The sequence below is a fragment of the Ambystoma mexicanum genome, chromosome 5q (genome assembly GCF_040938575.1).
Source record: "Ambystoma mexicanum isolate Mex_15411 chromosome 5q, UKY_AmexF1_1, whole genome shotgun sequence".
Taxonomy (NCBI): domain Eukaryota; kingdom Metazoa; phylum Chordata; class Amphibia; order Caudata; family Ambystomatidae; genus Ambystoma; species Ambystoma mexicanum.
The window spans coordinates 11,641,757-11,669,592 of record NC_090933.1 but is presented as its reverse complement, the minus strand read 5'-3'; positions in this window follow the sequence as shown (position 1 = coordinate 11,669,592).

The following is a 27,836-nucleotide window of genomic DNA, read 5'->3' as shown; positions in this document are numbered from 1 at the left end:
ATGATTTTTGAGGCCTGCTGAAGAGAACTCAGCTTGTGGGTTAGCCTCTCTGCTACAAGTTCTGAAGTGAAGTTCTGGATCCCTGGAGTTCTTGATTTGAAGTCTGCAGTCTCCTGGCAAAGTGTCCCGCAAGAATGTGGAAAGTGAATGAATCTACCTGGGTTTCAATGTTTCTTTTATGTGTTTTGAAAATGGGTGTGTGCCTGGGCCTAGCTAAGCCTGCCCCTCTCACTTATCATTGGCCAAGCTTTCCTCTCTCCCTTGATTGGGGGAAAGAAATGGAGTGTCAGAGTGATGCTGTAGGTTTTATGGTCAGAGGAACCTCCCCTTGTCAAATTGCACACAAATCTATTTCTGACCCAAATACATATTTATCTATGTACCATTTTTCTAATATTCTAGGTCCAGTTAACATATTTTCTGTAGCACCAAACCATCCGATCCCTGTCTTTGTACGATGTTGTGTCCACTTATGACAGAATTCTCCCCTTTTCATCCAGATAACGACCTCTAAACCTTTCTAGATTTTACACAAATGTGCACCAGGGATATGGGTTTCAGATGATAAAGTGTCAGATTTTTAACATGCATACATTTGGAGTAACAACCTTTTTTTCCGCTACTATCCCCAAGAACATACCACAGGGTCCTAACACCTCTTAAAATGTGCTCAGAAAAATCACAAGAATGATGAGGATATTTATATAATTTTTACAAGTCCGCACTATGAATTATCCATCTTTTTAAAATCATGCTCTGGCCCCAAAGGGGTGTGTTTTTCCAAAGCACATGGTGGAATTTCTGGTTTATCAACTTCCCCCAAGCTCAGCTTGCTCTCACAGGCACTGCCCCTCCCAGTTTCTCCAGGAGGAAGCCATTTTATGACCCCCCCCAATATAACATTTGCCTGAGCCAAGGACAGTGCTTTGTTTAGTTTCCTGTAGTCCCCAGGTGCCACTCCCCTAATTCAATCAGAGAGGTGTCATCTCCTTTTGGCAGGGGCAGCAGGATGCAGCCAGGCCTGGGAGCACAGCTGTTGAATTCCCTCTCCTGTCGGGGGTAGTTGTCAGGCAGAACCCAGTTTCATTAAGCCAGGCTTCAGCTAAATGTCACTTTTGTTCCCAGTTTTTCTTCATTCAAATCAAACTCACAATTTTTGCACATGCAGCTAGAATGATGATTCTAAGTTCAAAACTAAAACATTTAACAGTTGCAACCTATGTTACACTCAAAAGTAGGTCACTCATTTATTTTAAACATTTCGATTTTAGTGGCTTTCTGTCCATTTAACTTAAGATGCAGACATCCACAGCTCAGCCAGTTTTGTTATAAACATTGATTTGGGCTCTTCATCTTTCCAGGTTTTGTATGCACACAAGAATACATTGGGCCTCATTCCGAGTACGGCGCTAACCAATGGCGCTATTAACGCCTTGGTTGACGCCGTACCCGGACCGGCAGCGCCTTGGTGGTTGGCGGAATTACCGCCCCATTCCAAGGTTGGCGGGGCGGTAATTCCCCAATCCCCATTTACCCTTCCCCATTCCCATTCTTGCCCCATAGGGCATAATGGGAGTGGGGAAGGCGTCAATTACGCCACCGTAAATTACGGTGGCGTAATTAACATCAAGGTCCCTTAGCGCCATGGTATTTAACGCCTGCTAAAAGCAGGTGTTAAAAGCACCATGGCGCTAAGGGAACTCGGAGTATGGCGGTAAGGGATTACCGCCACCGCTCTCGTTAGCGGTGGCCGCTATCCCTTACCGCCATACTCGGAATGAGGCCCATTCTGCCAAATGTCTGCTGGTGTTCATTGAGATTTTTGAATATCTTGTGATGTTTAAAATAGCCATTTTTAGCTTGCATTCAGAAAAACAAAGGTGATTTTAAAGCGCTTTCAAGCTAACAGGCACTGCTGTTTTTCCTTTGGCACACATTCTACTCAAGGCACCCCTGGCCCATCATGCTTGCACTGGTGGGTGGCAGGTCAGGGGACCACTTTGTTGTGCGCAAAACTGCACGGTTCTCTAGGATTCTGGCGCAAAATGTGGGCTTTTCCTCCCTCTTGGATTTCCTAAGCCCACAGCACCAAATGTTGCAGCATAATAGTCCAAACGTGGGTCAGGACACCCAACAGTCTGCAATGTGACATATTCACAGATTCCTACTTAATATTAATACAAATGGTTCTGCCATGGGCATACATGTGATTTTGGTCACCGTCACAACCAGAATGATATCACTTGGTGGGTGGTTGATGTGGCACACCAGCAGTCAATGCGGGCAGTACATTGGCACATTAGGAACTGTGGTGGATTTACAAGATAAGAGCACACACCAACAGACTTAATGAGGATTTGGGGAATCAGGTAAGTATTCTCTCACTACAAGTAAAATTGTCCTGCTTGACTGCTAACAACATGAGTTCATAATGTAGAGCCTCATTCAGATCTGCCATTTCGGTGACAATACCCTTGTGCATCCCGACTAACATCCTTTATGTGATCCAGATCAGACAACAGTACATATCTGTATAATCAATACTGCCCCGTTGAACCTAGGTCAACCATACAGCCAGTTTGGTTATTTCTACAATTGTCTCATTAGCCAAGGTACAACTTGCTACAATGTAACCAATAAGCAAGCTGGTCTCTGATATACCAATTCTTTACATAACTTTGATTCTACCATTGACTCATTTTGTACATTTCACAATGTCTGCCTAGCTCACATCGTTTAATGGCGTATGTGCCGGCTGCTGGGATGGACAGCAAACTCACCCGTCTAGGCACGAAACAGCTGCCAGTATAGCAACACAGCAACAGGAAGACCCACTGGTCCCACCAATCACGATCAGGAGTTCACAGCAAGAGTGAGCATGCATAGCTAGCGACGGTCTAGCAGATGCACATTGCACTGCAAGTTTCTAGTATTTTTACGTGAATCCTCTCACCCGAGACACTTGACTACTGTGCAGCCGAATAAGCAGAACACAATGAACAGGATCACAGCAGCCACATCAGGAATATATTCTATGTCAAGACTGGAGGGGAGCATTATGCTTCAACTTCTATTTATTTACTCTCCAGCAGTTTCAACAAAACATAAGAAACAAAAAGGTCTTTCCCTCATCCCTTTTCTTTCTTCCAAACTACAAATCTCACTGTCTCTGTAGTTCTGTTAACCTCAGTCTGGTTACGACCCACTTCCTGTTCCTGGACTCCTCCTCTTCTTTTCCTGCTCTTCAGCAGATAAGTGCCCTTTAACCATTGTCCAGATATATGCTTGATTTTAAGGGATATTTCGTAGTCATAGGGCCTCATTATGACCCTGGCGCTCCCGTAATGAGGGGGACCGGTACGGGACCGGCCCCCTTCATTACGGGAGTGCGATTACGAGGTTCCCTTTGCGGGACCCGGATCAGATGTCTGGTAAAACCAGACGTCTTTTCTGGGTCCTGCGAGGGGAAGAGGGAGGTAACAACGGGACACTTTTAATGTGCCCGTTGTTACCTCCCTCCCCATTCCCATTCAGCCCTATGTGGGCTCAAATGGGAATGGGGAATGGTTCCTGCAAGGAGGACTTACTGGGTCCCCCTATGTCGGAATGACCCGGTAAATCCCCATTGCAGGAACCCAGTAATGGAGCCCGGTATGGAGGCAGCCATGGAGCTAATAGCTCCATGGCTGCCTCCATACTTTTAATGAGGCCCATAGAGTTAAAAGATGTCTAATAGATAATTAAAAGCCATGAGGGCAAGTAGCGGATGTATTTAAAACACGAGTAGAAGCCGCGACTAGTCGGCGGTCATAGATCTGTTAGCAAACACACATTATCATCAGAACAGCGCAGCGTAATAGCAGCGCAAAGTCACTATAACGCATAATAAAGTACAAACAGTGCAGAGAATAACTAAGAGCCGGAGTGAGGGAGACAAGACCTGTGTCGCAAACCCGGTACACCCGAGGGCTCCTTCTCCCTTGCTACTGGCACCAGCACTACGACCCCCACCCTTGGGGAGGTGGAGCAAGAGTGAGCAAGACACTTCAGCCCCCTCCGGCAGGGAGGCAGAGTCTCTTCTTGCATTGCAGAACTGCATTCAAAGAGCGACAAGAGTGCGGATGCATTATACACCAGAGCCGCGCCCGGCGGTGAAGAATAATTAACTCACGCAGATTAGGCGAGGCAAACATTTATATCTTGCATCGGATCCAACGATCCTTACACAGCTGCATGCTCAGCTGATATAGAGCAGCGTGAGATAGCACAGAACGCGAGAGGAATAACTCTCCTCTGACTGCCCAGGAGAGAGGCGAACTGGCGTAAAAGGCAGATAAGTGCCCAGAAAAGGTGCTAGCCACAATAAAAAAAATAAAAAAATGACAAATATTGATACAAAGACAAGACAGTATCCAGTATACTGAACATCAGACACAACACAGTGGGTGTGCACAGGACACCTACAATACAGACACCAGGCACACAGCACTCGATATCATGTCAGAATTCGAATGGTGCGAAGAGGAACAGTCCCTAGACCTCGCCTCCAGCTTTAAAGAAGTTTGTGGAAACTCGTTGGTCGATGCAGTGGCGCAAGGGGTGAAACCCTTACAGGATAGGCTGGCAACACTAGAATCAATTCTGAGCCAGCCCCGAGATAGCACCAAAGTGACAGACAGCACACCCACAGAAGTCTTGCAAACAGACCTAAAGTAATATGACCCGCAAGAGGAAAGCCTCTACTGACCCCCCTGGGTCGACCTTATGGGGTATATGAAAAGGCCCCAGAGGCAGCCGACACTTTCGTAAAGCTAAGAGAGGCCTTCATGTTAAGGTCGGCAGTGCCAAGCTTCACAACCCCCTCCCCAGGGGAAGAGAATTTGGGCAAAGATGACCTATGCTCGGAAGAGGAGCCGACAGAACCCAATCTGTGCTCCCAAGATGAGGAGGAAAAGACAGAGGAAGACTGGGAAAGACCCAGTGGGGGCAAGAGAGCACGTAAAGAGAAGCACCTAGACGAGAAGCTAGAGGAAATGACAGACATGTTTGATCCAGACAACATTAGAAACCCCAGATCCTCTGATTGGCAACCCTCACCCAGAGTGACGAAATACATGGGCCTGAGATTCAAGAAGGCCCTCGACAAGGAAGTGAGGCAGCGCTTGAGGGCAGAATACCCACAGCCGGACTTGCCTGGCAAAGTAGCAGAAACTCCAGAATTGGATCCAAAAATGTTAGCTTTCGTTTCAAAGACTAACGAAGACCTGCGGAAAGGAATAGACAGGTCATGGCGGAGCTGCCAGGAGAAAGTGTCAGATATCACTGGGCCACTAGCCAAGATAATGGATCTGGCCGAGAGAGCCAGGGATACCGGGGAGGAAATCGACCCAGAAGCCCTAGCACATTGGGTGCAGAGAGCAGTCTCCTGCTAGGTAATGCAAACTGTGCCATCTCCTCCGAAAGGAGCAGAGGGCTACTGGTTAAGATTGATGCCAATTTAAGTGATTTAGCGTCATATGAAGCCGGGGAGGCAGCACAGGGTCTCCTCTTCGGGGAAACCTTTGGCAAAATGATGGACAAATTTGTGGGCACCTATACTTCTCTGGAAAAAGCACAACCGTCAATGCAGAAGATCTTCCCGGGCAGAGGTTTTGCTGGGACCGTCCACTATCGGGGTCGAACAGCCGGTCGATTCCATGGTGGCAGAGGACCTCAGAATAATAGGGCCAAGTAATTGGAAAATAAGCACCAAGACTCTTTCTTCCTGTACAGAGGACAATTTCCAAGAGTTTGCAGAGGCAGAGGAGCTGGCCGAGGCCAGAGCTTTACCCCAGGTGAGAGTCACAAAATATCCTTCAGTAGGGGGGAGGACATCGCATTTTTGGAGGAACTGGTGTGCGCTTTCAATCGATTCATGGTTTTCGCAGACCGTCAGAGGTCTGCAGCTGGAATTTATACAGGAGCCGGTACAGTCATAAAATTGAAACAGTTGAAGAGCTGGATTGTATACCCTCACTTCAAAATGGTAGGCATACACCAGCTACGAGACACCATGAGAGAGGGAGATTGGCTAACAAGGATAGACTTGAAATACGCATATCTCACGGTGCCAGTTCACACAGAATTCAGGTTTTTCTTGGATTTTTCGTTGGATCTGCCAACTGTGGCAATTCAAAACAATGCCCTTGGGCTTTTAACAAGCTTATGAGACCAGTGGCAGTAACGATCAGGGAGAAGAGGATCAGGATGATCATATATCTGTAAGACCTGCTGCTATTAGCAGAAGATCGTGAAGCGCTGGTGTACCAGACATCCTGGGGGCGAGATCTCCTATCGTCGCTAGGGTTCCTGGTGAACGTATGGAAATCGGATACGACATCAGCGCAAAGATTAAACTTCCTGGGCTTTGTTCTAGACACCAGGAAAGCAATGCTGGAATTGCCAGCTCGAAAGACCAAGGACATCAAGAAAGAAATCAGGGATTGCCTGAGCAAACAGAAAATATTGCTCTGAATTCTAGCGAGGCTAGTGGTGATGTTGGCACCATCTATCCAAGCGATGCTCCCAGGTCCCCTGCATTATCGAGCCCTTCAGAGGTTGAAGATAAGACAATTACAGCAAGGTCTGAGATATCACTTGTTAGTTTCTCTAGATCAAGAATCCATCACAGAACTAGAGTGGTGGTTGAAGAATATGGATGCCTGGAATGGCCGTGCCAAATTCGGAGATCGTCCATATCTGACTATAGAGTCAGACGCCAGTCAAGAAGGCTCGGGAGTGAGATGCGGGTCGTTGGAGACCGGAGGAAAAGGGAGCGGAGAAGAGCTCTGTCTTCATATAAACTGTTTGGAGCTTCTAGCAGGCTCCTTCGCCATCAAGGCATTCACGAAAGGGAGAGTTAGCTCTTGTGTCCTTCTCAAAATGGACAATATATCAGCGGTCAGGTACATAAACCAAATTGATAGCAGAACTATCAAAAGAATTCTGGCACCTTTGCCTCCAGTCAGTAACATCAGTAACAGCAGAGTATCTTCCAGGGATGCTCAATGTAGTAGCGTACTGGAACTCCTGATATCTGATGGACTCCAGCGATTGGAAAATGAACGTAGGAGTCTTTCAGCAGTTGAACTGGCTGTGGGGGCGGTACACACTGATCTTTTTGCGTCTCAGCTCAAAGCACAGACGAGCAGCTATTTCTGCTGGGGGTTGGACACTCAAGGCACGGATGCTTTCCTCCAAAGGTGGGCGGGGAAGGTCGATTACACATTTCCCCCCTTCGTGATGTGGGATGTTTTAACCCACTAGTCCAGGCCCTGCAACATTACTGTGCGCTGCTTGCATTAGGAACATCAGAATGGCCGCCAGAAAGCATGATGCGCGCTAAAAATCACCCAGAAGTGCACAGGAAAATCTGAAAAATATGCCGCCAATCCACTTTTGCCTATGTCAGGGGTAACACAGGAGACCACTGCCAAGAGCTATCATTTGGCTACCCACAGAGGAAAAGGAAACCACTTGAAAAAGTAATTTGTTGTAGGGAACTTTTTTGGGTAAACCACTCTTAGACCTCCGCGACTTGAGATCTATACACCAAATTCGGTGGTGTCGCAATGGTGTGTGCAGAAAAACCGGAGACAAAGAGTTCCCCCACTCCGATTGTAAAAAAGACTCGAGGACTGCACACATCTCTTAATTGCGCCACAATTGAATTTCACAGTTTTGGACACTTGGTCGACGCGTGATGCAGTAAAATTGAACTTGTAAGAAATCGTTTGGAGTCTGATGGGACTCAGCCATCTATCACGTTATTTGTAGCTGTTAAATCAGTGGATGGTAAATAGACATTGCCCTGATCTGAGGAAGGCACTAGGAGTGTGCCGAAACACGTGTAATCAATAAGGGCCATCAACAAATAAAAACAATTTTTTTTCTATTTTACGACCAAGTGTCCAAAACTGTGAAATTCAATTGTGGCGCAATTAAGAGATGGGTGCAGTCCTCGAGTCACTTGAAAAAGTAATGCAGCATTGCAAAAGAAACACAGAGCTGTTTGAAAATCAGTTTTTTCTTGGCTGTCAAATTTGCAAAAATCATGGTTCACAAACCACCCAAAAGATCCAACCTCTTTGTTGGGTGTTAAACGTCATTCTACTTCAAGAATCCACATAAATACAATGTCGGCAGAAGTACATTTATCAGAAGTAAATCCTCATTTAAAGATGCTTGCTTCGAAAATATGTTGAAAATGGGTGCAATACCGCTAATCGCCTGTGTCAGAAGCTGGCGATCTCTAAACCTGTCATGATAAACTTGTGTCTCAAAATGTAAGTGTGGGGAAAGAAGAGACTTCCAATCAAAGGCAATATAGGTTGCCACTATGTAATTTTCATATTGAAAAAGACTGGAATTGAAGATATGTTTGCTTATTTTTTAATTTGTAACTTTAAATTTCACAAAGAACAATGTCACAATTTACTGTAAGGTAACTTGATTCAGCTAAACTTCAGAGAGGTTTTCCCCCACTGAGAACACACCACCCTTTTCCTTCCCACCAAAAGGAGAGGATCTCTCATTTGGATGCTAATGAGAAGAGGAGGAGACTTGCTCTGCTGCTCTGGTAAAGAGACAATGGGCTTCTTGAACTGAAAGGAAATGCTAATGTAGGGCGTCAGCAGAAACCAGCCCAGGCAGGAACAAGCTTGTGTTACTCTCTGGCTCAGCCAAGCCTTGGAGGCGGGTGTTAGACGATCCTCTGCACACCAGTTCACTACACATCAGAACACTGCTCACATTTCTCCGCCATCCCCTCCCACGGTTCCAGGCTCAGGTGATTCGGTTAACCCAAAGAACCGAAAACCCCGTACCAGCTTTGGTGTACGGGCTCGATTGCAACCCTTTCTGCATTGGCAATTGCCTTGGAGAGCGTATAGCAGAAGGGGCGGTGTTACGTCACCACGTCGGTCACATGATCCAGAGTCACGTGTCCTTCTTGGACGTCACATGATCCAGAGACGTCACATGACTCCCAGACACACAGTATAAAGGTCTGAGAGACAGAACACTCATTGCTTCTCAGCTGGCTTCAGACCCTGTTTGGCGTTACTACTTGCTCCTTGCTATCTTGATCACGGAACTCTACCTCGGACTCCCTCGGACACCCCTTTTGTACCTTTGCTTGGAACTGTTGACCTGTTGCCGGATTTTGGACTTCACCTCGACTTGCCTTTGGATCATCCCTGGTTACCTTGCTGAACTTCTACGCCCTTTCCCTTCTTGGGATTCAAGTCAAGCCCTCTCTCCTACAGGTGGCTAACCCTTCATCCACGCTAACCTGCGGTTCTACCATTCCAGGGACCGCTGCATCATCTGAGTCTCGAACCTCTCTACTAGGTTACCTGGGTTACCCTTACACCAGATAGGTAAGACATTTTAGATCCTTTTGTTTATCTGACTGTATTGTGATTGCCTGGTACTTAACCCCGTTCCTTCTCGACAGCAGCATCGGTGTTCCAGAGGCTCCGTGGATCTGGGAAGACATCTCCCACCTGTGGCCTCAAAGGTCGCACAGCGGGTTTCTATTAAGTTCCCCTGTGCGTCACTTGGGGACAGAGGACTCATCGGTCTACACGACACTCAAGTCAGAACAGACTGAGAAGCCGTATAGTCGTGTTTGACGATGCAGGGATCCACGGAAGAACCCATAGCTGCTTTAGTCCAGGCAATTACAGTATTAAGGGCAGATATGGCAGCCGCAAACACAGTGATCCACCAAAGGTTGGATTCCATACAGAGTGTTCAGCATTCCCTTCCTGCAGACCCTGAGTTTGGAGATGCCAGCTCCTTCACTACACCCCCCCCCTTGGCTACTTCTACAGTCCCAACTCCAATGATCCTCCCATCTCCTTCCCCCCTGGCTGCTCCGGAACGCTATCAAGGTGACCCCAAGAAATTCAGAACCTTTGTTAATCAGTGCAAGTTACACTTCTTATGCAGACCTTTGGCTTTTCCTACTTCCACTACTAAAGCCGCCTTCGCCCTCTCCCATTTAGCCGGAACGGCTGCCGCTTGGGCTAATCCCCTGCTAGAGAATAATAGCCCAGTCCTTTACGACTTTGATTTGTTGGTTCTGGAAATGTCTTGAGTATTCGATACCCGACACAAGGCGCAGTCTAGGGATTTGGAGTTTTTAGAACTGACTCAGGGTAGAAGGACTTTGATAGAATACATCACCCGTTTCAATCAGCTAGTTGCAGAAACATCATGGCCAGAAAACAAGCGGGCGGTGGTCTTTTATAGGGGGTTGAGTAACACCATGAAAGATGCTTTATCAGTGATCCCTTCTATGCCTACTCAGTATCAGGAATTGGTTGATCTCGTCTTGCAGGTAGATGCACGACGATCAGAGCGTAGAGCTGAATTGGGGGTCTCTTCCCATCCTACTCTTGCTAGTACTCCTGCTTCCAGTACAGAAGAACCTATGCAAGTGGGAGGTTTACGTAGTCCTATCACAACATCAGAGAGGGAACGTAGAAGGGTGGACAATGCATGCTTTTATTGTGGCACCACTGGACATATTGTGAAAGAGTGTCCTCGACGTCCCAAGAAGAGCCAGGTTTTTCGGATGGCTCGACCTTAGATCCGGAGAACAGGTCGAGTGTCCCGTCATCATCTCCGGGTACCTCTCTTGCCTTTGCTCGTGTCCAACCCGTCTCTGTAAAGGCTACTCTATGTCCCTCTACAGGCCTTCTTCATGCAGTCAATATCATCATTGATTCAGGTGCCACTGGTAATTACATAGATATTGATTTGGCCCATTCCCTCAACCTACCTTTAGTGGTAAAAACACGACCGGAACATGTCCAAGCCGTAGACGGCTCTGCATTGGTTTCTGGTCCTGTTAGACACCAAACTGCACCCCTCTTGTTGAACATACAAGAAACACACACAGAAACCTTATGTTTTGATTTAATTACCACACCCCAATTCGGTATCATACTAGGAATTCCATGGTTACGTGAACATAACCCACTGATCAATTGGCAGTCAGGCACTGTACTCTTCGAGTCCGAAGTCTGTCAGAATTATTGTCTCCCGGTCCATCAAGCCTCTGACACACCTTCTCGGGCCTTGGGAGCTTTAGCTCAACTCACTGTTGATGACCCAGAGATTGTTCATTCACATACTGTCGGGGGGTTGGTGTCTGGGATTCCGCCTGAGTACAAAGCATTCGAATCGGTTTTCGATCGGGGCTCTTCCGAGGTACTTCCTCCACATAGACCATATGACTGCCCAATCGAAATACTTCCTGATTCCGCTATCCCTTCGGGCAGGATCTATTCTTTGTCCCCTTTGGAGGAACAAGCATTGAAAGAGTATGTACAGAACGCCTTACGTTTAGGACACATCCGTCCCTCCACTTCACCAGCAGCAAGTCCCATATTCTTTGTACCCAAGAAGGAGGGGGATTTACGCCCTTGTGTGGATTATCGACGTCTTAACGCTATCACAAAAAAGGATAGATATCCAATCCCGTTAATCACCCCGCTTCTGGACCATTTAACTCATGCTTCCGTTTTCACCAAGCTTGACCTACGTGGCGCATACAATTTAGTACGCGTTCGCGAGGGAGACGAGTGGAAAACGGCTTTCTGTACTCGTTACGGCTTGTACGAATATTTAGTCATGCCTTTTGGCCTATGTAATGCCCCAGCCACATTCCAACGATTCATGAATGACATATTCAGGGATATTCTGGACGTTTACATGGTTGTGTACTTGGACGACATCTTAATCTTTTCTCGTGATCTTGATGACCATGTAAAGCATGTTCGGAAAGTACTATCCCGTTTGAGAGAACATTCCTTATTTGCCAAACCTGAGAAATGCCAGTTCCATAAAACTTCTGTTGAGTTTCTGGGTTTCCACATCACCCCTGGGGCGTTATCCATGAACGAATCTAAGGTCAAAGCAGTATTAGATTGGCCAGTACCTCAGACACTCAAGTCCTTGCAGGCCTTTTTGGGATTCGCCAACTTTTATAGACGTTTCATTTCTTCTTTTTCCACAATTGTTGCGCCGCTCACGGCTCTGACTAGTCCTCAGGTACCCTATCATTGGCACGGGGAACATCAGGAGGCTTTTGAGGCTCTGAAAACTGCTTTCACTACCGCACCGGTACTCCAGCACCCCAATCCTGATCTTCCGTTCATAGTAGAGGCAGATGCCTCTTCTTTTGCTCTCGGTGCGGTATTGTCACAAACGTGTCCTACAACAGGCAAATTACACCCAATGGCATACCATTCCCGTAAGTTCTCCAGTACTGAGACTCATTACACTGTTACGGAGAAAGAACTCTTGGCTGTCATGGATGCCTTTCGTGTTTGGCGCCATCATCTTCTGGGGGCCAAACATCCCATCACTGTATACTCAGATCACCGGAATTTACAGGACCTGGCCTCATTGAAGTGCATTAATAGCAGACAGGTCCGATGGCATCTTTTCTTTTCCTCTTTTGATTTTCGTATTATGCATCGTCCTGGCACTGCACATGGAAAAGCAGACGCCTTGTCACGTTCCCCAGGGGGGACGAGTTGCCAACCTTTCCTGACACTGTTCTCGGAAAGAGTCATGTGATTTGTCTTTGTACACCTTCATTGTCATTATTAGACTCGGTCCGATCATGGACTAGCAATCATTCCGACCAGTTGCGAGAATGGGACCCCGTGTATTCTGATGGGTTGCCTTTCGTACATGAACGTCTCTTCCTTCCCACACCTGACACTCGTAATCTGGCCCTTGAGTGGTCTCATGATGCCCCTTTTAATGCCCATCCCGGTCAAGAGCGCACTTTAGATCTTCTCAAGCGCTGGTGTTGGTGGCCCTCTATGAAGCGCGATGTAGACTGCTATGTCAATTCCTGTGCAGTGTGTGCTCAGGCTAAACATCGGAGAGGCCGACCGGTTGGGTTGCTACTTCCGCTTCCAGTTCCTCCCAGGCCTTGGCATACACTGACTATGGATTTCGTTACCGATCTCCCCAAGTCACGAGGCTTTGACTCCATCTGGGTAGTGGTGGACACGTTTACAAAAATGGCTCGTTTTGTCCCTTGTAAAGGTATTCCTTCGGCCCCGGTCTTGGCGGACTTGTTTTTTGAACATGTGTTCATGTTATTCGGCCTCCCTTCGGTCATTATATCCGATCGAGGATCACAGTTCACCTCTCGGTTTTGGAGGTCGTTGACTAAATTGTTGGGCATTGATACCAGGTATTCTTCGGCATATCATCCTGAGACCGATGGGCAGACCGAAAGGACGAATCAATCTATGGAGCAGTATCTTCGCTGCCTTATATTGCAACATCAGACCTCCTGGTTGGCCGTTTTGCGGCTTGCTGAGTTCGCGTACAATAACGCGGCTCATTCAGCTACAGGTTATTCTCCTTTCTACGCCCTCTACGGCCAACATCCCAAGGTCTTGCCCGTCCCTGATGCTTCTAGTTCTTCGAATCCTGCGGCCACGACGTGTCTTAGGGATCTGTCTGCTGTACATGCTAGTACTGTGGTGCATCTCACGGAAGCGAAGACTGCCATGAAGGCCCGTGTGGATGGCAAACGTCTGGCTGCTCCCCCTCTGGTGGTGGGTTCTAGGGTCTGGTTGTCTTCACGTCACCTTCGCCTAGTGGGTTGCCGGAAACTGCTACCTCGTTTTGTCAGCCCGTATGTAGTCTCACAGGTAGTGAATCCGGTGGCTTTTCGTCTAGTGCTTCCTAGTTCTTGGCGTATCCATCCTGTATTCCATGTATCCCTCCTCAAGCCTTGCCCCGATTCTGTCCGCCTTCGTATCCCTGTTGCACCGGTGTCCCTGTCCTCTCCTGATGTCTTTGAGGTGTCGGCCATTTTAGGGTCCCGATGGTTTAGGGGTAGGCTCCAATATCTGGTGGATTGGAAGGGTTACGGCCCGGAGGAGCGTTCATGGGTTTCCGCCTTGGATCTGAACGCCCCTCGGCTGGTGGCTCGCTTCCATAAGGATCATCCGTCCTGCCCACGGGGCCGTGGGCCGTTGGGGGGGGGCTATGTTAGACGATCCTCTGCACACCAGTTCACTACACATCAGAACACTGCTCACATTTCTCCGCCATCCCCTCCCACGGTTCCAGGCTCAGGTGATTCGGTTAACCCAAAGAACCAAAAACCCCGTACCAGCTTTGGTGTACGGGCTCGATTGCAACCCTTTCTGCATTGGCAATTGCCTTGGAGAGCGTATAGCAGAAGGGGCGGTGTTACGTCACCACGTCGGTCACGTGATCCAGAGTCACGTGTCCTTGTTGGACGTCACATGATCCAGAGACGTCACATGACTCCCAGACACACAGTATAAAGGTCTGAGAGACAGAACACTCATTGCTTCTCAGCTGGCTTCAGACCCTGTTTGGCGTTACTACTTGCTCCTTGCTATCTTGATCACGGAACTCTACCTCGGACTCCCTCGGACACCCCTTTTGTACCTTTGCTTGGAACTGTTGACCTGTTGCCGGATTTTGGACTTCACCTCGACTTGCCTTTGGATCATCCCTGGTTACCTTGCTGAACTTCTACGCCCTTTCCCTTCTTGGGATTCAAGTCAAGCCCTCTCTCCTACAGGTGGCTAACCCTTCATCCACGCTAACCTGCGGTTCTACCATTCCAGGGACCGCTGCATCATCTGAGTCTCGAACCTCTCTACTAGGTTACCTGGGTTACCCTTACACCAGATAGGTAAGACATTTTAGATCCTTTTGTTTATCTGACTGTATTGTGATTGCCTGGTACTTAACCCCGTTCCTTCTCGACAGCAGCATCGGTGTTCCAGAGGCTCCGTGGATCTGGGAAGACATCTCCCACCTGTGGCCTCAAAGGTCGCACAGCGGGTTTCTATTAAGTTCCCCTGTGCGTCACTTGGGGACAGAGGACTCATCGGTCTACACGACACTCAAGTCAGAACAGCGGGCCAGACTGAAAATGTGGATTTGAAACTGAAGTAACTGTATGTTTGAGAAAAACACTTATAGCAAATTGTGCTGAACTGGTAAAAATATGGAATTTAGAGGTCATTAAAATGAATAGGTCGCTCACAGTTTAAAACTAATCTGGAATCTGTGCGATATTCAGAGACTGAACCATGAAAATGTTCATATTCTAGCTATTGTGATTATGCTAGGAATATGAAAATTCGCTTGCTACCGGACAGGTCTCAGGCGCTTGGTTCTGCTCTCAGCAAGGCACTCTGGTCTGCACGGCCTCTTGGACTGGATTGGACAGGTTGGTTCTGGGTACAGCTCTGCTCTACTGATCTGGATCTCGGGGTTCTAGCAAGGGTTCTTAGCCAGAAGCAGCAAAAACAGCACATCCAGGCTGTTGAATTGGTTAGGTCCCTTGGAAGTTTAGGGGTTAAAATCAGGTTGCAAGATTTCAAAGGCCAGCTGACAAGGGTTCAGCTTTTTGAATTGGGCCTTTGAATATATTCGGATGTTATGTGCATGTATGTAAAAAAAAGTTGTACAGATCCGATAATGTGTAACCAACCAAAAGCGCGAAAAACTGTCATTTGTGAACCAAAACTCGTAGGAAGATGAGACTTGGACAGAAACCTTCCTTAATTAATCTGTAATGTAAACATGTATTATTAACAAGTTGGGGATATTGGAAATATGTTTTTTTATGAAAAATAGATTTTATGGGTAGAAACAAAGGAGAGGGTTTTTCTCTGGACCATAAACACAGTGTCACTCTGACACATCATGACACATCATGACAAATCATGACACACTGTTTCCTTCTCAAATCAGGCGAGAGGGAATTCTCTGTCCTATCAGAGTCTTAGAAGGTTGGGCATAGTATAATCAGCCTACCCAGCCCCTTGGAAAATACATAAATAGGGACTGCTGAGGACAGACAGGCACACATTCACTCATCATTTGATCTATTGGCGAAGCACCCTGCAGGAAGAATCCAGAACTATCCAGACTCCAGAACTCTGAAGCAAAGGCCCAATTCAAAAAGCTGAACCCTTGTCAGCTGGCCTTTGAAATCTTGCAACCTGATTTTAACCCCTAAACTTCCAAGGGACCTAACCAATTCAACAGCCTGGATGTGCTGTTTTTGCTGCTTCTGGCTAAGAACCCTTGCTAGAACCCCGAGATCCAGATCAGTAGAGCAGAGCTGTACCCAGAACCAACCTGTCCAATCCAGTCCAAGAGGCCGTGCAGACCAGAGTGCCTTGCTGAGAGCAGAACCAAGCGCCTGAGACCTGTCCGGTAGCAAGCGAATTCCAGCCAAACCTTTGACCAGATCTTTGACGGGCCTTTTCCATTCCAAAGCCATAGTAGTGAGTATTTAGCATAGAACTGTCCATAGTCATCACTTAGTATTAAGTAATCCAATCCAACCCATTCCAACAAATCCAGACTGCATTATAGAATCTCTTTTGTCCATCCTGTATCCTTCTCTCATCCATATAATTCTGTGATAATTGTAGTGATAATCATCTTTGCGCTAATATATTTTTGAAGAAAGGCAGGCGTCTCGACAGGTCCAACCAACTGGTGGTCCACTGGTCTGGTTGGTGCGCTGTCGGGTAGCTGGCGGCTTCATAGACTCTTAGTGTAAAGTCAAACCTGTTTGTAATTCAAAAGCGCAATCTCCCATTTGTAAAATCTTGACTCTTTTCTGAGAAAAATCTACCTTTACTAAAACCTCTGTAACTTCTGAACTGTACCTGCTAGGAATGTCATTTTGAAGCTAACATCCTCAGCTTTCAAACAAACCAAGAACCGCACTCCAATTCCTTATAGTTCTTCTGTAATCGCATTTCTCGCACGCTGAAAATTTTGCTACGATTTGCGTTTGGCTCAATTTCACTCCATATAAAATAGCTATTTCTTGCATTTAACTTCTGAATTTCATTTTCCATCGGCTAATCATTCAACAATCATTGCAAGTGTCTACCTGAACCAAAACAACTCTCACTAGTTCTGAATCAATAGTTTAATTTTAGCAAATTAAAGTCACTTTAGCATTTTTCCCATCACTTCATATTACGGCCAAAGCATTTGACCTGTTTAAAATCATTCCTTGTCTCTAAGCTTGCTGGAGGAATTGGGATTGAACTGGCATTTGTTGATTGTACATTCCTGAAACCTATGTGACCTCATTCCATCTCTTCATATTGCATGTTAGGGGGGATTGAGTAGTAACAGGGGGAAAGAGTGATTACATTGTCTTTGATTGAATTCATATCAAGTTTTATTTCTGTGCTACATTAATTTCATATCATTGCATTTCATTGAACCCACATAAAATTATTATCTGCTACATTATTCTTCCTATTCCTACTCCTATTGATTAAAGAGATTGTTGATTGTTGTAATATCACCCATTGCTGATCATTGTTCATATTCATAATAGTGTGATATTTAAATATTGTTCATATTCATAATAGTGTTATATTTAGATATTGTTCATATTCATAAAAGTGTGATATATATATATATTGTTCAATCCATCAAAATAAATCTTTTAAGTTTGCAAAACAGACCTACTTCTTGGTTCAGTGAGACCAGGGGGGATTCAAAGAGAGGGGCGTTATATAAGGGTACATCATCCAGAAATAAAAGAACTTTTGACATAAAAATATATAAATAAGCGTTCCAGCTGGGCATTACAGCTAGGCATTGACTTAGGTGGAGTGCTGGGTTGAAACCACTTACAGATCGGGGGCTCGTAGCGGGATTTCTGTATTAGACCTACCACTTGTGCAGCTTAATACAGTGTGCTAAATGACAGGATACATAAATCCTGTTAGGCTCCCACGCTGCGTTACACTGTAAAAGCACCCCTCAAAAGGGAACGCTCTAAGGAAACGGTCTGTTTTGCAAAAATAAAATAAAACTTCTGTAAGTCAGGAAGGAAATCAATATTTCCAGAATGGCGACATTGGTAGACATCAAGATGGCTAGAGAACACCTTTTGAATATGTTATTTGTGAGAGGTGAATGGATAGATCAGGAGCAGAATGTGTGGTTGCAGGCAATCTCACAACAGATCACTGCAACAGGGTTGAATACATGGCAAGACCAGGGTCCTTTACATGTGGCCCTGAGTGAAGTATATATGGCCCTGAAGGCCAATGATGAGCAAAATAAGATTGCCAAGATAGCGGCATATCTATATTTATCTATTGGAGCCATACAGGATAAATATGCTGAAGGCCAACATCTGTCAAGTAGGCAGCTGATGGCATTAGAAAAGGCCCAAACTGATCTGGACTCTTCTGAGCAGAGGCTGCAGAGGAGCCAGGAGTCAGCAAACGAAAGCAGGCAGTATATAGTCAAAATACAAGAGGACATGGGTATCCTGCAGCAGGAAAAGGCAGAACAGGATACCAGAATTATGGCCTTGCAGAAGGAGTACCAAGACAGTTTGGACTCCCTACTGCAGAGCCAGAAAAAGCTGGAGCAACAAATAAACTTTAACAGGGCATGCACAGACCAGGTAGCCCCCCTGCAAATCCAACTAGACAGAGAGAAAGAGGAAAGCAATACATTGATTTTAAAAGACCTGGGTAACCAGGCAGAGTTTGATGAAGAGTGCCAGAAAGATGGTGCGCTTCAAAGACTTAGGGACGACCTGGCGGCACAGAGGCAGGCTCTTGCTCAGGAAAGGGACACCTTAGGCCAGGAAGTATGTCGCTTAAAAGGGAAACTGGAAGAAAATCACCTGTCCCTGCAGGGACTGGGTGACCTCCAAAAAGAGCAGGAGAGATTGTTAGTGCACACCAAGGGGGTGGAAGCCATGCAAGAGAGACTGATAGAGACTAGTAAGGCCTTGATTGAGGAAGAGAAAGCTCAGGTTCTTACATGGCAACAGGGAGCAGGGGCTGATAGAGATGAGGTTCGCTGGGAAAGGGAAACACCTGAGCATAACCTGAGGAACCCTAGTACCAGAGGCCTTCATCTCTCCCAGTCCCTGGACTCTACCAACGCCATGTCCACTGGCGCACATGAGCCCAGGGCCACGGTGATGGCAGATTTCAATCCAGTCAGAAGTATGGGGCTCATAGACCAGCACCTCCCAGAAATGGATGGGCGGGCATCTGGGTATGGGTTCCCAAGTACTGTAAGGTTTAATGGGGAACCCCATGAGAGTAGGCCCACTAAGGGCATCCTGAAAACCTCTGCCCAGCTAGGACAGTGGGGGGGTACCCATCAAATCCTGGGAGCAAGGAGGAATCAGAAGACTCCTCTGAGCGCCCCAGTAGACAGGAGACTAGGTCACCACATTCTGCCAGCCATTTCCAGGCTCGCAGAATCCGGGAGAAACTAGAGGACCAGACGGGTACCTCTGGGAGCAGTGCCTCTGAGTCAGAGGAGGATTGGACCAGGGTTACCCGAACCAAGAAGGCCAATAAGGCAAAAAGGGCCTTGCTTAAAGGCATGGTCTAGTAAAATTTTGTATTGCCCCTACGGGTCGGCCATGTTTTTTTTAAGCCTAAGTGGCTGCATTTTAGAAAACTTTCCTATGGACCTTACCAGAGTTTTCGTCCATTAAACGCACGCGAAAACAGGCACCAGGGAGCTGCCATTTTGTGATAATCCTATCACTTGCCGCATCGCCCTGGCTGACCTGCTTTTGCGGCACTATATCATTTCCCCCGCCCCTGAGACTGACATTATTACAACATTCATATTCCCCGCCTCTCTCCGTGACGTTACTGTGCTGCGTAGGCAAACGCGCCCAGTCGTCTTCTACACAACTTCACGCAGAACCCAGAAACCAACACAGACCATCTCACAACACAGTGCACCACAATTCGGAATATGAAACTGTACTTTAAAATCAAACAGCAACACGGTACATTTGGTAAAGTACATTTATTTGACATCAAATGTTTAGAGAATATTCAGCAATTGCCATATGAACTCCGAAAGCCATTTATTTTCTTTTATTTGTGTCCGCAATAGCACACACAGTGTTTCTTTTCGTTAAAAGAAGCACTTTGGAAGCACGGTGAACCGCAAGTCTGTTCCATCAACTAGGCACTAGTCCATCGTAAAGGTTGATATGTTGCTTTTAGCCACTAGTACAGCTAAGGGCATGTGGGCCCTTGGCGATCGTCCCATAAAATTGTCAGTGTGCTCCAGTTGTTCACACGAAGCTGCAGGTGTCTCACGAAGAAACCGTTTGCTGGTGTCTCAAACCAATGGCAGTAGCAGAAGGGGAGCAAATACCTGTTATGAAAACAAAAAAATTATAATTAGTCTTGCCAGCCGATCTTCATTAATATTACTCATTTTATTTATTACAGCCGATCAGAAACTATTTGCTTGCAAGGATAGTTCAATGGAGTATGTTCGGCTCTAAAATCAATGCGAAAAGTAACAAAATAAATTGAGGCCAACACACAATGATAAACGACAGTTAGTTTACATGCGTGAGGAATGATATGATATATGATATGGCATTTGTAACGCGCCTATACTCAAGTGTTTCAAGGCGCGACGAGGCAGGTGGGGAACAAGGGCAGACAGACAACGATCCTACTAGGCCAGGTGTCTTTCTGATTGCGCATGGGGAAGGGGGGAGGGGGGTAAAAGTGCTGTACATGGTTAGTCAAATACAAGGTAAATAATAGGGCCAGCTGGTGGCAAGTGCAAGGTAAATGCCGGGAGAAGGGGCTGAAGGATACAGAGACAGTCCCGTAGTGCAGGTAGGCAGTGCAGGGAAAAGTGGCTGGGCCAAGGACCGAGATCGGTGAGACCAGTGGACCTGCATTCCCATGTGCCCACTACAAACACGTTTTCCTTGCTTTTCCTAGCTCTTCATTCATTCATTTATTCATGCATCCATTCATTAAATCTTCATTCCGGTACAAAATCGTGTAAAGATTTACTCACATTATATTTGAAATTTCCATTGTGTCTCTTCGTAATGCAGTCTGTAAAACGAACCGTGCTCTTGACAAAGATTTTTCGTATACTGAACTAAAATGAAACTCGGTCTAGTTTCTGAATTTTCTGCCTTATCGTCTCTTACGTTATTGCGCACCCCCTTCAAATGTAGTTCTTTCGGCATGGTCCCTGTCTCAAGGTCAAAAAACAATAGACCCTTATACTTCCAGTGCGTCTTGTGGGCCTCATCTGGGCGCGAGCTGAAAATCAAAGCCGCTGTCCTTCGCATTCTTTATTTGCAACATCACATAGTAAAGGCATCTGTGAGAACTTGAAGTTTAGAATCCCTCTATGTAGTGCGCCTCAATGTGTAAATGCGAACTGGCTTCTCTCCCAAATGCCATGGCCCGCTTGGCGCATTCTAAGTCTCCCAATTTTGTCCCCGTTGTCTGCGAGCTTTGCAGCCCAAATGGAGACATTGGGCCTCATTCCGAGTATGGCGGTAAGGGATAGCGGCCACCGCTAACGAGAGCGGTGGCGGTAATCCCTTACCGCCATACTCCGAGTTCCCTTAGCGCCATGGTGCTTTTAACACCTGCTTTTAGCAGGCGTTAAATACCATGGCGCTAAGGGACCTTGATGTTAATTACGCCACCGTAATTTACGGTGGCGTAATTGACGCCTTCCCCACTCCCATTATGCCCTATGGGGCAAGAATGGGAATGGGGAAGGGTAAATGGGGATTGGGGAATTACCGCCCCGCCAACCTTGGAATGGGGCGGTAATTCCGCCAACCACCAAGGCGCTGCCGGTCCGGGTACGGCGTCAACCAAGGCGTTAATAGCGCCATTGGTTAGCGCCGTACTCGGAATGAGGCCCATTTAATTTTTGGCGGAAGGTCAGGGAAAGTATAAAGTACCACAGGAGTTGAGTTAAAAGTGAGATTTATTGTTTGTTTGTTTGTTTTATTGTTTGCAATACGCAAGCCTCCCCTCCGTTAACAGTGCGCAACAGTGCGCAGCATTTACATTTACATGAGATGAGACATGAGAAAAATATATACATACACATATATGAGGTGAATAGAGAGAATTCAAAGATGACACCCAGCTTGTTCGCCACACATGATGGTGAAGGTAGGGGTTAGGGTTACAGGTACACTGTACAATAACATTTATTTACAAAAAGACAATCGTTTTGCAATTATTTAAACCAGGATTTGTACTTCACAACCAGCTGTGCTTCGGGTGGGCATGGCACAGTCGCAATGTTCGGTGGCAATGGATCACTGCTCTGCACAGAAACATCCAAAATTCCATATCTGTGCTTCTCTAACACAGCAACAATAAGGCCTTTCACAAAGTCGAACTGCATTTCATCATAGACTGGTTTGATCACCCATTGCTTACTTCGTTTTGAAAACACCTTAATGTAGCGAGGCATCCTTACTTTACCCCTAGTCCTAGATTGTTCACGTCCAACATTGCTGTTATGGGCCAAGACCGCTAGTAGAGTGCGATGTTTCATGCCCGAAAGCTAAAATGCAAGCACTTTGGCCTGTACTTTAGGCACATATTGTGGAACACCTACAAATCTCCTGTGTGACAGAATTCTGTCAGTCCTCTCAAATCTCTTGATAGAGTTTTGTCGAAAACAATCTTCTCAATGGCTTTGTGTGTCGGTGAAGATGGAATCAACCACTTCTTCTTCCGTGCCTCCTCTGGGGACAAAGGGCCATGTTCACATTGGTGGAAATGTTGATTTTCTGTCCAGCGGTGAACGTTGGTACAGTGGTGCATCAGTGACCGCCATTTTTCTGTAGTATTTCCACTGAACCTTCACAAGTTTTTGAGCTCCACCAAAGATGGTTGGTGATAGAATGGGACCACTGCAAAATACTTTCAAAACCTTTTTTTTTCCTGCAGCCAAGATTTTCTTACTGATTGATTTAGCAAGATGCCATACGTCAAATTGATGATTAATATGTGGGAACTGCTCTCTCATTGTCTTGGCAATTGAAACGTGTCTGTCCATGGCTATGAGGTCGATGTGCATTCCCCTTGATTGTAGATATTCCACTGATTTTATAAATCCTAGTTTCTCCATGGCCACTGACGATGTACATTGTGTTACCTGCACGACCACCAAACTCACAATTTTCTTACTATCCAGGTCCTGAAAGTGGTAGGTGCAGTACTTGGCAGAAAATCCAGGGCTGTCGCACTGTCCATCGCCGGCTAGCCTGAATCGTTTGCCTTCGAATGTACTTGCTAGAGACAATTGTTCAATTTTCCAAGCATCACTAATGGCCGGAAACAGATAATCATGTTGGTATATGTAGTACAGCGATTTAGAAATGAAATGGAGTCCCACAAACTGAAAGAAAGCCTCTAACTTTCTAAAACTGGAGCCACTAAAAAGTGATGCAGCTGCACACAGTAGATTGCCTGCTGGCATTTTCCCCAGCATTGTTTGTGTAGACCATGAGAACCTATGATTTAATCTACAGGCGGCATTTATTTTGACGTTACTGCCTTTTATTTGACGAGTCACATTAATCAATGGCTTCCCACATACTTTCCCTCTAACGGAATGCACACATTTCAGCATACTTATAATTTCCATCAAACAACTGTCAAATACAATGTATTTGCTCTCTTTCATTAGACTGTCATCCTGCGTCAACGTCGTTTCGGCCTGTGACGTTGTGGAGATTTCAACACATTGGAAAGTAATATCGCTGATATCAAGTTCTGATGCATCTATGGATGCTGCCGCTGGTTCATTCTCTGTCATTTCGACATCTATTACTTCAACATTGATGGGAGAACACAACAATGTCGACAGGTTTTTGGGTGGCAAATTTTTGGCGGGTGTAGATTGTGTGAATTGATCTGCAACTACTTCAGAGCTATCTTCAATACATTCAATAACATCTTCTTGTGGTGGTGCGGTCGCACTGTAGCAATGGTCCAATGCAACTTTGCTGTATTCTCCAAACACAGTTAATTCATGTTCTGGCCATCGGACATGAGCATCTCGAGCCTGAACACGCCTCGCCTCAATTAATAGTTCCTCCATAGTGTACATGGTCTGGCAAGCAACATCTCTCATTCGCTTCACTGTCTGTGTATGTATAGTTCTGACACCCACGGGTAACTGGAGGAGAGATTGGAAAAGGGATGTTCAGTTTAAACACAAGATAAAGTGTAGTCCAATTGACTGGAAAAAAACATAAAATAGTCCCCAGCACAAACATTTTTTTAAAATTATGAACTGTTTGTAACTAACCTTTTTTTGTTTTTTTTTCTTTGCAACTTTTTTGACTCGACCTTCAACATCTGCACGCTGTAGCTCCGATTCGTTTCCGCATGTCCTCCCTTCCTCTTGCGCTGCAACGACTATATTTTCTGTATCCGCATAGACAGCACGGAATGAGGCTCCATCGTCTCCCTGAAACATAGTACTTTCATTACTATGTATCAAAATATTGTTAGCATAAAACACACGTGAGGACGAACACACAGGTACATCTCAATAGCCAAACACGATTTAAACATTGTGTGCAACAATCAAACGACAAGTATTCGTCCAGTGATGATCTATTTCGATGGAGCTGTGAGTATCCATACCTCTGGCTCTGCATGGACTGCCATGAATGGTTGTATTGGAGAGGAGGCATCAGCATCTCCCTGAAACACAGTACTTGCATTAGTATGCTTTTCAATATTGGAAACATAACACACATTTGGGGTCGACGGCACAGGTACATATAAAGAGATAACCACAAATGATGCATTGTCTAAAACAATCAAGGAAAATATAAGTATGCAGATTTTATAGACTTATTTCTCAGATTCCTTTACATCTGCATCATCAAAATGGGATGTTGTGATTGTAGTGGAAGCTCCGTCGTCTCCTTGAAACACAGTACTTGCATTAGTATGGTTTTCAATATTGGAAACATAACACACACTTGGGGTCGAACGCACAGGTACATATAAAGAGATAACCACAAATGATGCATTCTCTAAAAGAATCAAGGAAAATCTAAATATGATCACATTTCATCGACTTATTTCTCCGATTTATTTACATCTGCATCATCTAAATTGGATGTTGTGATTGTAGTGGAAGCTTCGTCGTCTCCCTGAAACACAGCACTTGCGTTAATAGGGAAAAAAGTATAGCAAATGGAATCACGTTATATGACCACGCATGATGGAGCTGTCAGTATCCATACCTCGTGCTGCTGAAGAATATCTATGGATGTTGCAAATGTAGTGCGCACTTCCGAAAGCTGTTGCGCCGATTCGTATACGCATGGTCCCGCTTCCACTTCCCCAGGAATTTCTTGAATGTCAGGCTCTGCATCAAGTGCAGGGGTTGACGCTCCATCAACTGCCTGAAACATAGTACTTGCATTAGTGAGGATTACAATAGTGAAAACATAACACACACCTGTGGTCGACAGCACAGGTACATATCAACGGCTAACCACGAATGAAACATTGTGTAGAACAATCAAACAACAAGAATTCCAGCTCTGATGATGACGCTCGATGGAGCTGTCAGTATCCATACCTCCTGCTGGTGAAGAACATCTAGAAATGTTGTAGATCTGGCGGACGCTTCAGCATCTCCCTGAAAGACAGTACTTGCATTAGTATGGATAACACTAATTATAACTGAAAACAAACACCAGTGGACGATAACTAAGGTGTATATCAATTGGAAAGCACTAACCAAACATTCGGTAAAATAATTACACGTAGAATAAAACTATTACTTGACATGCATAAAACAAGTCTGTAGCGGATTAGCCTAGTAAGATTACCTGATACGCGCTAGAAGTGGTTGATAACTGCGACCACGTCAAGGATGTAGAATGTTCTTGCATCAGATTCAAGGGATAGTCAAGAAGATGTAAAGGTAAATTAATGATTGATAATGAAATGCCAATATTAAAAATAGCCATGTGAGGCGACAGAATACTTGAAAAATGCTCAATACAGCACAGTTCCCTGTTCCCATATATCTACATTGCGTTTGTGGGTTATGAAATCGAAAAAGAATATATTGATAAATGTCATTATTCAAAAAACTATACACTCATATCAATATCGAAATTATTACAAGGGATAGAACACCTACAATATCAATTAATCCATTCGGCTACCTACACACTATCGCAAGGCCTAAAGCTAAATCCGGACACTTGACTCACCGGTGGCGGAATGTGGACGAATAGAGTGGGAATAGCGTTTTCGAGCAATTTCCGTGTCGTTCGCCGTTTATTCTTCTTTGTTACCCAAGATGTTGTGTACATGTCCAAGGAAAAGTGCCGGCTGCAGATGTGGTATCGATCACCCCTCTTGTCCTGTAAGACTTGTTGGACTCTACTTTCCAGCTCATCCAGTGGATATCCGCAATGTCTGACCCATTCTCTTGTTCGATCAACAGTTTTCGGGAATACATGCATTGTAGTGCCTTCAGATTTCGCATGGGTCTTCGAAGGGCAACTGCTAATCGAACAGGCAGGCATTGTTGATAAATCTGAAAAGTAAATATCGACATTATTATACAATCTTCAAGAATAAAGATTTGATACAAAAGTAAATGAATCATACAATGATCAATGCAAGGTTTGTTTTGGTCGCAGGAACTATAAAGGTTCATTATGTGCGGCTTAGTATTTGCATAAGTTGCACAAATGTATAAATGATGTGACTAAAATCTGAACATGTGACTCGTCCCTTGGATGTTCTGTCTTGCACGAGAAGGAAACCTGCTTACATTATAGACTGGACCCCTGAAGGATGCAATTCGATGACAATAGACACAGATGAAAATAAATAGATCTATTGATAGCATAGCAATGGAAACTCAAGTCAATAGCAATGAGACCAATGAACATAGCAGTATTGTGTACTCTACTCGCAAATAGATAGACATTTAAAAATCTGCGAAATATGACTAGGATACATGGCCTTACCTTGACCAACAAACAGTTGGATTCAGCAAGCAGAGCAGTATGTTGCAGGAGAATAGGTGGGTGGCCACAGGTAGCACACTGATGGGTTTGCTCTAAGCGGTCACAGAAGTTCACGGATAGCACGACGACGAGCAGATTAGCGTAGATCTCAGTGGTTGCCAGGTAGCACGTTCAGGAGTTGACTTGCAAAGCACAAAGATGTTCTCATGAGACATATCAAGTGGTTTATAAAGTATTAGAAACAGGGGTGTGTTTGTGAATGAATGACGTATGTATGTCGTGGTCTTAGGGGGGCGGCCTGCTTGAAGGGGAGGCCTGGCTAGAGACACGGGGTCTGAGGAGGCCATGTGAGCGATGGCCCCTGGGCGTGGGATACCTTTTGAAGTGTACATGCTGTTTGGCACCTTGGCCGTTTGCGCCTGTGACAGCCCCCCATGCCAGCGCTCATCCCCGGGTGCGAACCGCCTTTGATAGAGGGGGTGGGATGGACGGGCCTGGGGCGTGCAGATAAGGCACAGGAAGACTGCTGAATGGAGACACACTTATGTGGATTGCAGGGGGGCGGCCTGCTTCAAGGGGAGGCCTGGCTGGAGACACGGGGTCTGATGAGGCCGTGTGAGCAATGGCCCCTTGGCATGGGATACCTTTTGAAGTGTACATGCAGTTTGACACCTTGGCCTTACGCGCCCGTGACAGCGCGCATCCCCGGGTCCGAACCGCCTTTGATAGAGGGGGTGGGATGGATGGGCCTGGGGCGTGCAGATAAGGCACAGGAAGACTGCTGAATGGAGACACACTTATGTGGATTGCAGGGGGGCGGCCTGCTTCAAGGGGAGGCCTGGCTGGAGACACGGGGTCTGAGGAGGCCATGTGACCAATGGCCCCTTGGTGTGGGATACCTTTTGAAGTGTACATGCAG